This window comes from Python bivittatus, unplaced genomic scaffold, assembly GCF_059951505.1.
Source record: "Python bivittatus isolate LINGU-HERP-01145 unplaced genomic scaffold, Pbiv_v1 ctg000330_np1212, whole genome shotgun sequence".
In the NCBI taxonomy this organism is placed as follows: domain Eukaryota; kingdom Metazoa; phylum Chordata; class Lepidosauria; order Squamata; family Pythonidae; genus Python; species Python bivittatus.
This window is the reverse complement of record NW_028277058.1, coordinates 15,434,473-15,447,659: the sequence shown is the minus strand read 5'-3', so window position 1 is coordinate 15,447,659 and position 13,187 is coordinate 15,434,473. Positions and strand designations below refer to the sequence as shown.

Sequence of the window (13,187 nt, the reverse complement as noted above, 5' to 3'; positions counted from 1 at the left end):
CCACTTTTTTTAAAATTTCCATTATTTTTCCCCATTTTTATTTAAAAAAGAAACCAAAAAAAAAGCCCTTGCCCAGCTTTAAGAAATTCTGGAATTGGCTTCATGTCTGTTTCTCGGACAAAATTCCCTGTGGTCTAAACAAGAGCAGCTGTGAGCTTTCCTCCACCCCTCCCTTTTTAAAAAAACTAAATAATGGTTAGGCAAAATGTCAAGCCATGCCACTTAAGTTGAGAGGTCCAGAATTCAAGAGGACAGAGACTTAACAAGAAAAGTTGTCTTGTCAATCTTTAAGGAAGATTTAAAACGTTTTTAAGTTTTCTCCAGAAAAAGTACACAAAGAAGTACAAAGTATCTCGCCTTATTCTGTCTCTTCCTCTTTCTTCCACTCTTTCCATAAAGCAGCAGTAGGGAATCTGAGTCTTTGAAATGTTGTTGAACTGCAACTCCCAGCTGTTTCAGACAGCGTGACTAATATTACTGGAAACCGTGCTACACAAAGTTTAATGAGACTATAGATTTGTTGCTCATACTTTCTAGGATAGGTGTACAGATATTCTATCTTGATTGTGATGCACTGAACATGATTTTAAATGAGAAAAGAAGAAACTCACTTTCTTTCCTATGACTAATAGGACTCTAGCATACTATACTATATATGGATATGTATACTATGGTGGGATTACTATATCTGCACTACAAAACTCTTCCTTTCTCCTCCACTCCTGTCACTGGAGCAACATGCAACCACGGGTACAACTATTTGGGAGGAAAAGCTGGCTTGCAAAAAATGCTGTCATTACTTGTTTAAATTTGGGGGTATCATTTTACCGTAGCAGTTTGGAAGACTTTTTTAATGTCGGTGGGATCAGGGGCATCCTTGGGGGAAAGGCAGCCATCAAAAAAATCAAGATCAAAGTCCCACCCCTTTTTTACATGACAAAAAGCTGGGTGGAAATAAGTCATGAATTACCGTCTGGAAGCGGAATGTGTAGTTCACAAGAAAATTAAGATAGTTGATTTTGTGAGCCATTGTCTTGCCTCAGTTTTCCAAGCCATTATTTTGTAGCTGACTATAATTAAAAGGAAAAAAAAATACAAATTCTGCTATGAAGCCAACCCTGATCTGCCTTAAATCTTATCTTCAGATCAGTACTTTTCTATCTTGTCTGCTTAACTAGTGACTGTCTTGAGAAAAGAAGTTTCCATTTATTGCAGTTTGGGGAGTATTCTCTCTGTGGGCAATTATTCAGCTTTCCATATTCTGGAAGTTGCACATATGTGCTCAATGACAAGATCAACATTTTTAATACAACCAAGGCATATTTTTAAACTTCCCAATTTTTTATTAGAAATCAGTACCACACGATTTGTGGTAAAAACACGAGCATTATTGAGATATATGTGCCTCGTAATTTATGCAGATTCATTTTTAGAATATACCCAGATTCTCTGATATAATCTCCTTTTCCTAATTAGCCCCATATTTTGCTTTACAGCTGATTTTTGCACATTATTAACAAATTCCAAAGAAAGCCATCAACCATCTTCTCAAACAGTTGGGAAATGAACTGCATTCTGTGCACCCTGTAATGAACAGAGAAGTAGACTGTTCAATGAGATCCATCTACGTTCTAAAAATGGATTATTTATACTTTCCAACCCACTGTAAATATATAAACCTCTGCTGATGCATTGCCTTCTGTTTATGTTTCACAGTAGAAAACGTACATGACACTTTCTGCTGTGGACTGAGTGACTAGTTATATTATATTAATAGCTTTAATAAGCTTTAAAACAATTCCATGTTTTAATCGCTGGCCCTTTGTTCATTGTTGGCTTCTAATAAAATGCAGCCTTTCAGTTACACTTTTAAATCAATTTGTTTTTTCAAGACGTGAAAAGCCTTTAAGGCTTGCAGGAGAGTTACTCATGGAAATAAAATATGTATGGTCCTTTGTTCCTAAAGAGTTCACCAGAAAACAGCATATTACCTAAGCAAAACTAGAGTCCAGATGGCCAGTGGTTATTATAAACAGATCTATGCTCTTGCCACACTGATTTTGAATGAACTTTTTAGTTCCTTAGGTATTATCTAGCAAAAGGGTTACTTTTCCCCTTTCTTTTTTGTAGTTCACTTCCTAGACATGAATATACATTTTAAGGAAATATATCAGAAACTCTTTCTTGTCTGTAACTTAACTGTTTAGGACATAAGCCTTTTTGATAATAGCAAGAGATAAAACAATCTGGCCAAAACCACACACCTAAATTGTTGTTGTTAATGAAGATTGCATCCCAGAATGATGTCATGTAAGCACCTTTCTTTGTTTGCTACAAGCAGATCCAAAATGAATTTTTCCATTAAATGACATAGCTTTAAAGACTTGGTCAAACATTTGAAATATGCTTCACATGTTCTCTTCTTCACAAGTTGACTGGGAAATAAACTTCAGTGCATTGATTCAGTTACATACTACTATACTACTATGACCTTAAACTAAAATTTACCTGTAATAAACCCATTCTGACTTCTGATACTAGTCATATCCTCCTCTAAAACATCAGATGACCTCCCTCAGAGGTTTAAAGTAAATACTGAATAGCATAGGGGACAATATGGAAACCTGTTGGTTGGTGACATAGATGTTGTAGGCCCTCAGCACCAACTTCTGGACTCAGCCTGACAGAAGGACAGGACCCCCTGCAAAACAGTGCACTCAAGTTTTAATTCCATCAGGTGGTCTAAAAGAATACCATGGTTGATGGCATAGAAAACTGTCATCAGGAAAATCAGTAGGGTTATATTGCTCCAACTTAGTTTCCATTGTAGGTCAATCCACCAAAGCAAGAGTAGTTTCACTACTATAGCCCAGCTAAAAGTCAGATTGAAATGGATCCAGAAAATCACTATAATTCCTATCCCTTCAGGAGAAGAAATTGAGCATTTGAGTCTAGTCAATAATTACACAGATTTTCTGACTCAAAGGAGAGTTTATTCTTTTGACTTATTAGTGACTCTTTAAGCAGTGAGAAGGAAAAGGAGGCACTGATCACTCCTCTTAACCATTATGACAGTGGCTCATTTAATCAACAAAAAGGGGCCACGGTCAAATCAGTAGGAAGTAGGCTTCAACCCTTCAAATCCTCAAAGATCTATAAGCCAGAAAGAATCCAAAATAATAGGACAAGTAATTGTCAATGTTATATCTTAAAAGTGAATTATTTGGTCCCTTCTAGCTATGTCTTCCTTCTCATAACCCATCAATTAAAGAAAATAACTTGCTTTTTAAAACTTTTATTCATTTATGTAAAAAGAGTAGAGAAGGAGTATTTTAGTGCTACTGAAAGCACACCTAGGATAGTCAGTAAAGTAGCAAACAGTTCATTTATGCTGGCTAATATCTCCATTGTCTCATGAATATTCTGATACTGGGTGACCTACATATAAACAAATGATAAATTGTAGCTTGTAGGTCATCAGCATGCTTCAATATCATTATGATAATTAGATTTTTAAAATCCTAGCCAAAGGCAAAGTAAGATTCTAGATTTCATAGGTACACTCTAGGTTCTAGGCTTGACATGACCATTCCAGGGACATGCAGTATTTTGGGAATGTCTCCAAGGTTTATTACTTCTAAGTGATGACTGGCAAGGTCTTCTTACTTCAAGTCAGGATAGTAATATTTAAGAAAAATACCAGACAATTCTCAAGAGAGTTACAAATTGATTTGTAATGTTGGCTACATCAAACTTGTTTATCTTTTCTATTATATGTCATCCAAGCTCTGGACATCAATTACTTCTCATACAGAACTAAATAAATATTTCCGAAGAAAGTTTTCAAATTTTGACAAACTAACAAGAAAAGCCAGTAATCCTTCCAAGATTCAAGGAAACAAGAAGATATGTAGCCATGGAGTGTGTCCAGTCAAGCTTTGGACTATGAATTATAAAAATCTTATGTGACAATTAACAATTCATGCCAAAAAGTCTTTATTGCTTTTGTTGCAACAGAAGAACATGTCTATCTCCCTGTAAATGACAAAAATGACCCTTCTTCCGTTCCTAATTCTATCAAGTGGGACAGGCATCCTTTTTAAGAGATAGATGCTCAAAAGGGTAACTTGTCAGAGAGCATTTCTACATAAGGCTTTCATTTTTTTTTTTAAAATTGTTCATGACAGATTAGCACGCAGTAGGGTGCGGAAAGTAATCAAACAGATCCTGCATACATCTTGCCTTTCATTTGGGGGAATTCCTACTTCACACTATCAGTTTAAATCTTAACTTTTCTTTGTAAGATTGGTAACTTGTGATTAGAAATGTGAACAATCTGAAGTATTTATGCAAACAGCAATACACACTACTGAGTTCAAGAGAGTTGTACTTAGATTCCATAAGACTGCAGTTGTGCTTGTAAAGTTAATTGGGATAGTTTGTCTACTACTTTGTTTTAGAGGCCTGCGCTTTATGATAGAGCTTATAGCTATTCTGAGTGTAAATAAAAGAAAGCTGCATGTTTTATTTCTGGGATAGGGGTGTGGCACACATTCTCTTGGGATGTGGTTCTGGAATTGTCATGATAAATGTAAGCTTTTGAAATCTTACCCTTTTGTAAACAGAATGTATGTCTAGAGGTTCACAATCAAGGACTGTGAGCTTGTAACAGTGAAACTATCAAAGTATCAGATGTGAGTTGCATTTGAACAGATCAGTGCTACCAAATACAACATGCTGAACTGAAAGCTATGGCAGCTTGATTTACATATGTGCGCATTCTACTAAAAAGCAAGAAAAGCCAAAGGTTATTCTCAGCCTGACACCCATAATTTGCAAGTGGAAATTATCTTGTCTTGCACTGTTCAGGTTTGAAGAGTATCCAGAGAACATTTGGCTTAGATTTGTCCCCTGGATGACACTGTCAAACATTTTATTGGAATAGTAATGGGATGTCTAAAAATAAGGCCTCTGCCAGTTAACACCATGAAAAAAAGGAAGTATATTTAGCTGGTTTATGAAAGAATGCTCAAATTAGACACACTTATTTAAAAAAAAAACTTATAAATTTCAAATTGATTACAAAAAAATTAAATCCTTATCCTTCATACCTGAGCTATGAATTTTCAATACAAGATACTTTGTTCTTTTTGAGGAAATGTTCACTTTATTTTTAACAAAATATTAATTTACCCTTTACTGAATTTCACTTTGCTTCTTTTATAGAACTAAGTCTTAAAATCCCAACTTAAATACTGAATCCTGAATTAGTATTTTAGGTTTGGGGATATGAAATCCTCATAGAAGTTCACAGTTTAAAGACCTTTCAAAAGACCTATAAATCTCAGATCAGAAGAAAAAACATCGTCTGTCATATTTAGTTGATCACAAAAATGGAAGTTCATTCTTTTGAACAAACACAATCACTATACAAAGCATAATGAACAAACTACTGTAAAAAATAGTCTGGTGGAGATAATCTCTGATCTTAACTGAGTTTAATTCCCCTCATCCTCCCAAATTAAATATATTTATAACTTCACATACTTCCCCATCTCAAATCATTTCAGTTGTGCACTAAAAATGTTTGATTTTTGCAAAGTGAAATGTGAAATACATTTATTGCAAGATATGGAACAACTTCTGGTTAGCATTATTTTGCCAAATAAATAGTTCATTTGATATCACTCCATGCTGAATTAGCTATTAAGACTGCATGCCAATTTAACATTATACAAAATAATTCCTGAATACAGAACTGTCAGACTTGTCTCACTGTAGGAATTCTTCAATTTCCTCAAAAGATTAACTGTGAAATCTACACAATGTGCTGGTGCGTGTTTGTTAGAGTCTTGGGAGATTTGGGGTCAACTATCAATATAGGCAAAGGATTCATTGTGTAGCCATAGACAAACTACTAGCTGTAGAATGGGCTACCGATGACATATAGCCTATAAAATAGAACTGGCTATAGCCTGCCTTTATGCAAATGAAAGCAATAAGAATAAATAAATAGAATAACTCTTTATGAACTCTTCTTGATAAGCTAGGTTTTAACTAGCCAGGTTGTAATCTATATACTATACCTCACCAGCACTTCTAGTTCAGGAGGTTTTCTGGTAAAGAAAATAGGCCTCAGGTGACAAAGGTTTAGCAAACAAGTTCCCAGTACTTAGAGAGGCCTTATTTCAGTTATTTTATTGAGAATGGCTGTGAATCTTAAAGTCCTCAGCAATTCAATAGACCCAGAGTCTGTTAGCACTTCCAAGACTAACCAACTTTACTAGAGTATAAGCTTTCCTGAGTTGCAGCTGCTCATGTTTATGTTCTGATAAAGCTGGTTAATCTTGAAGGTAGTACCAGGTCCGTGACTAGTTTTTTGCATAGACTGACTTGGATCTCTCCCTCGCCCATCTCAGCAGTTCCGAAGAAATTGACCTGAATGTGTTATCCCAAATTGGCCAGATTATCTATGCTATTGGTCATAGAAACATTGCTGTCACTCTAAACTGGCTTTGTCTGCCTGTGTGACATCAACATGCAAGAAAATCTGGTGGATCATCATTTTTACCATGTGATCTTGGAGATGCTGGAAGCATTCCAAGAAGATAAAGGAAGTCTAACCAGATCTTTAAAAAAAAAAAAAATGATGCAACAGCAGCATTGTACATGGCAGCTAAATAATGATAGTGGATTTCAAAGAGATGAATCTAATTAGGTATCTCTCCCAATAAATATTTGTCCACACAAAAGTTTCACTTGTGCCAATTAATCCTAAATGCTTATTTTGTATCCTCATAGATGTATCTTGTAGCACATGGTATGCCACAATATCCTGCCAGCTATATCCTGGGAGTGCAGAACAAAGACACTGGCCCCCACTCTTTGCTATTCAGTCCCGTGCTACCTCTGAACACAAAGGATCCATACAAGCATCCTAACTCCCCATTAAGTGCTTAATCTCTTTTATCTAATCTCAAGCAATGGCTATCTCCATGTTGCATGTGGCAGTGAAACCCATAAATGAATAGCACGACACATGAAAAGCTTAATGAGAGCTGAAGGTGAAGGCATACAAAAGCCCTGGTTACCTATCCTTGGAATATGCCGCCATATTTCTGTGATTGTTTCCCTACAACCAACTCTGTCACTTGGTATATGTTTGCTAGTTCATTTATGGCAATTTGGGGAAGGGAAAAGGAGTTGGTGAGCTCTGACCTGTCACGTGCTAAGGCAATCGTATTCCTCACATGCTAATTTTATTTTACATTTATGCAACCCTTTTAACACTGTGGTTTGGGCATCTAAGAAATTAGGTTTGCCTCATTAAAGGAGTATTGCATCCTGTAATGAGGCTGCTTTTATTAAGGCATTTATTAAGGTAGGGACTGAAATAATTATCCTGCTGGAAGAACGCTGCAATGTGTAGAAATGTAGGCTGCTGTATTGTTCAGAGGAAGCTGGGGAAAGATAATTGACTGCTTCCGTTGTTACATGCCAAGATGACAACCAAGTCTTCTTTATGTAAATATATTCCTGATGCTGTGTTAAGCTTGGAGTTATGGTCCTTGGCTTCATTTTGCCTGGCACAGCTAACGTTGTGAGCTCAATTCAGAAAGAATGCTTGTCTTTTGTCACTTTTGCCCTCGGGCATTCTGTAAATAGGTTACAATCAACTTATATATTTAAAATACCGTCAGACCCAATCCATTTTTAAGCTTTCACATTTAATTGCTTTCTTATTGTTAGAAAGTAGGTCACAGATGTATGTCCTAGACTTTTTTGGAAAAAGGAGCAACCTGCAAATTTTTAGAGTTATAAGAAATATAACATGCAGCCCAGATGTTTGCTTTAGCGATCAAATTAATTCTAAAAAGAAGAGAAATCTGACCTATTATCAGTCAAAGAGTTACTGTAATGAAAATTGCTTAAAGACCCTCGAATTCTTCAGAAACCTGCAATTCATAACAGTGTATCAATGATCAGGAAAGTAAAGAATGATAAATGAAAAAGTATGAATGTGTACTTGCCACGGAATGACATTTTGATGTTTGAAGTGTAAAGGGGTTTGGCTATCTGTCACAACCTTTCAGTTTTCCCCCTGATTATTACTAGTAAGGAAACATATATTCCGTACCAATATAAAATATGTTCAGCATTACAGCCTGAAGTGACAGAATTGGTGCAGGCCGGAAGAACCAACCCCCTTTAGATAGGCCTAATTTACGAGAAAATTTTAATACCTATGAACTTGTGCAGATTTTGTTCATCATTCTAGAGTTAGTTCTTTAGGCAAAACAACAGATCTTGTTTCGATCAATAAAACATTGCATCTTTAGTATAACCCCTGAATACCTGCATGATTTAGGACAGTGCTTTTCTAACAATTGTATAGAACAAGGGATTTCAGCAGCTGCAGTTTGTTCCAAGTATTTAAAAAAAAAACAGTAAGGACCTGTTTTCTTTTGCACTTTCTCATGAATAGAATTTTGTACTTCTGCCAGCCTTAATGTAAGCCAAGTAGGGCAGTCACCCGGGGCACTCAGTTAAAAAGAGGGCTCGACTGAGCTTGGTGATTTTATTTTTGTTGAGTATGTTTTCTACACTGCACTTAATATTTTTAAATAAATAAATAAAGCAAGGAAGCAAACTGTCATTTTTCAGAATTGTTCCACAAGTTGTATGGATATACAAAAATGAAATTCCATCTATCATCAACTGTTATTCCAAAGAAGGCAAATATTATTCATTTAGTTTATTAAAGTCTTAAAGGGATAACTAAAATAAAACGCCTTGCACACCCAAAACACTCCGGGCTGATCATAAGACAACTTAAGGAATTCAGAAACCAAGAACGGTTTCCAATTTCCTCTTTTCCCAACTGCCCCCCTGCTCGCCCCTCCCACATTATTAAGGAGGGGCTGTCTGTCTTTCGAGGAGGTTTTTTTGTAGAAGATTTAAGTGGTTAGGGGAAGACAGGAAATAAGCAACAGGAAACGTTCATTTGATGAACTTCATGAAATAAATACCTTAGGATTGTATTAGCTAGCCAGGAGCAGTTTGGGACTGATTTGCAAAATTTTGGACTGCATATTTCCCATATATTGCATCAATTGTTTAATTACATGTGTCTGTACTGTGTGATTAAATCTCAGTGGGCCCCTGGAACAACTTATTGTTCAGTTCTACATAAAATACAAATGGAGGAATAAGATATATTTGACATTATTTAAATATTGAAGAGTCAGAATAAACTGTATGCATGGTACCGATGGCCATACTGGCACTTTCACAAGACATTCTTTAATATTCCAATGGGAAATCCATGTTTATGGAGTTGACTGATTAGCAATGAAAGATGAAGATATGGGCTGCACTACAGGAAATACAATCTTGAAATTTGTCCCTCACAGCCTGATTAAAAAAGACACAATGGCTATGGTACATGGCAATAACAGCTGGTCTGCAACTGTCTTCACTACTTGTCTGAGATCAATGCATCTCTCACCTGCCAAGCAAGATCTGAAACTGTGAATGGTCCCAGTTTAGATACTTGCTTCCCGTTTTGAAAAAAACAGATGTTCCATCCAGTTTAGTTGTTTGCAAGGCTCAAGAATGGGACACTTTTATTTGAAGGTCTCCGCTGTGTTTCTAGGACAATTTGAAAACAAGATGACAGACCTTTAACACCACATGTGGTAGCATTGGTTCAGTCTGTCAGAGGTTGCAGCATGATGACACTACATGGCTTTGTTCATCTGAATTTGCATTATTTTTCTTTTGAAAAACAATTGCGTAGTGATATCAGCACTTCATTGTGTCAGGCTGAAAGATATGTAGATAATCTCTTTGCTGAACAGTATCCTTGGGATGCGTATTGAACATCAGAGTTGTGCAAAGTGCTTCAATGTTGGTGTTTGCTTTATAGTTAAACAGGCAGTAATTAAAGCTTTTTTATTCTAATACTGCAGAAACATACTAACTGATAACTGAGATAATATAGTTTGCTCCTAAACAATAAATTAGGAACCCAATATTTTCAGAGGGGGATTTCAAATATCTATTGGTGCCTTGGCTCTCTTTGTTTATTCTGTGGTGGATGCTGTTTTGTATCTGTCAGTTTTCTCTCAGTTAGAGACTTATGAAAGTTTATGATGGACAATAATATATGGACAAATCTTAACAATGATACCCATTGCTTCTTGAGGAATTCACTAGTGGACCTAAATTAAATAAGTAGCAATGATGGTGTCACTGCGAAAACGTCCAACTTTGTAATGTGCACAGACATTATTTCCATGTTTGTGAAGTTTCAGTACAAACTTGCACCTTTGTGTAGATTTTCCAATGATGGGACTCAAGTCAAGTTCGCTTGCTAAGATGCAGTGATACATCCATTGCCTCCCATTTCTCTGGGAAGCAACACAAGAAGTAAATCTCATACTCTTCATTCATGGTGGACACTCCTCAGACATTCTCCTCTTCTACAAGGTGGCATCAGCATCCTGCCAAGGAAGTGCCCCCCAGAACATAGGATGGCTGCTACAGCTAAACTGTGGCTGTTGCAAGACAGGCACTCCCTCCTGTACCAGAGTATTCAAAAGGATTGGATAATAAAAGGGTCTCACAGCCCTGGTTCTCTACAGTAGCAGAGAATCACAATTGCCAGATCGGCAAAGACCTCCCAACGCTGTTAAGGTGTGCATGAAGAGTCTTTAGAGCAGCTCATGTCTTGCAGGGGAAAAGGGACACAGACACCCTGGCAATGCTGCTGACAAGATCAGCTTCTCACAAGGAATTAGAATCGCTTGAGTGTTTTGAACTCAAAACAGTTGTTCTTCCTGACTAGGAAATTCTGGATTTTCTTTCCTGTTATGGGCAGAGATGGTTTTTGTCAATGTAAAGTCTACTTTAAGCTTACACTACATTTTTCATGTGTTTTCTATTTGAAAATGGTGGGAACCTGAGATTCAATGGTACAAATGGATGCTACAAAAAGGACGTCAGATGTCATATCAAGCCCTGGGGCTCCAGGTTTTCTATCCCTGCCATGCATGAAATTGAAGTGTTTAAAATGACTAAAGTAGGAACTTATTAAATGCATGGGAAATAACTGTATACACTGTTTAATTATATGTAATTTGAATTACATTTAAATTAAAACAAGTATAGAGTTTGCCCTGGTCCTGCCCACTTCTTTGTCAAGACTCCACTTGGGGTGTGGCACCAGCGTGCTGCTCAATGGCCAATGAGACTCTCACTGTTATAAAAACCCATTATCATCTGTGTAAAATTATAAAGAAGTAAAAGGAAAGGACAGAAAAAACACATGCCACACAAATTTGAGAATTCCAATTTCCAAGATACCAAAGGACAGTGAGGATAATTAGTAGAGTGTACACTTAGATCTTGTTAACACTTTTCAGGGCTATTTGTCCATTTAAAACATGAGTACTTAGAAAGCTTCATGCCAAGATTTACATTAGATGTCTATCATATATTGGCTTACATATTTTGTATTTAAAGAATGTTTTGCTTAGCAAAACAAAATCATGTGGACTAAACCACTGTATCACTAGAACCACTAGACCTCTTTTCTTCTTTGGTGTATAGCATCTTTTGGGGGGTATTATACTCTTACCAGAAAACCCATTGAGGAAAGCTATTTTATTATTTTTTATAGGATTTGGTTCAATACAGTGGTATTTATAGTATTGATTAAAGATTATTAACACTCTAATATTTAGATGATTTAGACCATAGAATGTAAAAAAGAAATATTATATCAGTATTAATTATGATATTAAATGTTAATGTTAATAAGCATAAAAGTATTTAGCTTTTTCATCCAGAATCAAACATTAAAGAACCACTGCAGATTGTGTCAAAGTATTTGTTGTACCATAAAGGTTTCGGTCTTAAGCTGATTACTTAGTTTAAAATCTCCACTGTATTGATCCTTAATATTGTTTATGCATGTTGAAAAAAGTAAAAAGATGAATAAAGCAAGTTTGACAATGATTAAAATACAAAGGAAAGCATTTTTATATTTATATTTCTTGAAAAATATTTTAATTACTATTGCAAGTTTAGCTTAGGGCCACTCAACAAAAGGAAGAATAAATTTTTTATAGTTCTTTTTAGTCAAACTCTTGATGTTGACAGATGCTGAGTAAGTGATGTTGTAAATGGTTGTAAAAATTTGATTGACTAGAAAATTAGTTTCTACAAGGGAGGTAAAATTGTAAGAAAGTGATGTGATGGACTTCATGAAAAACTTAGTAGAAACAACAAAATCAAAGTTATGGTCCATATTCTTCAGAGTGGTACAGTTCTTTCTACAATGGGCATAAATTGAATTTAGGAAGATTACTATTGGCTAATGAAGTATGAGGTAAACTACGGCTATGCACAAGGATATTGCTATATTGGGCTAAATGAAGTGCTTGTTAGAAATAATTTTTATTCTGCTTCCAGAGACTGTAAAAAAGCACTGCCACACTCATGACAATGCTAAAAGGCCCTCGTGTGAAAATAACTAAAGTCACTACGGGTATTTGTGTGAGTTCTGAACCTTGGCTATAATTACAAGGTAGATGCTTTTTCTGTTCTCTTGAAAAGAAATATCTAGAAGAAAGAAATAGTCTATTTGGCTCCTGGAAGGCAGTCACCTAAAACTAAGAAATCAGATCAGGAGCGATTATGGGTCTTTAGATATTCCTGACTTACAATTCCCAGAAGCTTTAGCCAGTATAGTCAATCATGAGGGATTCTGGAAGTGAAACATTAATAATTTCTATTTTTATACATTTCCTTCCTGAGTATCTTAACACGTAAACAAAAATATGCTAATTTGTTACTCAAGTCTTATTATTACTCCAGATCCTGACTGTTATTGCTCTCCAAATAAATTATATGTTGGTTGAGCCAGATTTAATAAACACATCATTCACTAATGTGTGTTTAGTACTCATTCATGAGTTTTATCTATTGCTTGCTTAAAATGAAAACGTATGTTTAAGAAATTGTTTTGGCTAAACCAAATTATCGGTTGTCCCAACCGTTAAAACATCCTGGCTATTCTCCTAGGTGATGACAGCACTATGTTTAGAGAAGGGATACCACCAGCTGTCTTGCTAACAGAATGTTGGCATTCTTTTTAGCTGTAAGATGCAGTATGTGTGAAA

The 13,187-nt window shown here is 35.8% G+C and overlaps 1 pseudogene; it reads right to left on the bottom strand.

Moving 5' to 3' along the window:
* Positions 1-10,139: 10,139 nt before the first annotated feature.
* LOC112542007 (phosphatidylglycerophosphatase and protein-tyrosine phosphatase 1-like) lies at positions 10,140-10,729 on the bottom strand (annotated as a pseudogene).
* Positions 10,730-13,187: the final 2,458 nt, after the last annotated feature.